Source organism: Lupinus angustifolius, chromosome LG05, assembly GCF_001865875.1.
Source record: "Lupinus angustifolius cultivar Tanjil chromosome LG05, LupAngTanjil_v1.0, whole genome shotgun sequence".
Taxonomy (NCBI): Eukaryota; Viridiplantae; Streptophyta; class Magnoliopsida; order Fabales; family Fabaceae; genus Lupinus; species Lupinus angustifolius.
Genome location: NC_032013.1, coordinates 15,215,095 through 15,215,525, shown reverse-complemented (window position 1 = coordinate 15,215,525; position 431 = coordinate 15,215,095).

Here is a 431-nt window from a genome sequence, read left to right as displayed (position 1 = left end):
AGGATGAGTATGAGGATAGGACGAGGATGAGAATGAGGATGAGGATGAGGATAGGATGAGGATGAGGATGAGCATGAGGATGAGCATAGGATGAGGATGAGGCCGAGGATAGGATGAGGACGAGAATGAGGATGAGGATGAGGATAGGAAGAGGAAGAGGAAGAGGATGAGGTTAGGAGGAGGATGAGAATGGGGATGGGGATAGGATGAGGATGAGGATGAGGACGAGGATGAGGATAGGATGAGGATGAGGATGAGGATGAGGATAGGATATGGATGAGGAGGAAGAGGAGAATGTGGAAGAGGATGAGGATGAGGAAGAGGATGAGGATGAGGACGAGGATAGGATGAGGATGAGAATGAGGATGAGGATGAGGATAAGATGAGGAAGAGGAAAAGGATGAGAATGTGGAAGAGTATGAGGTTGAGGA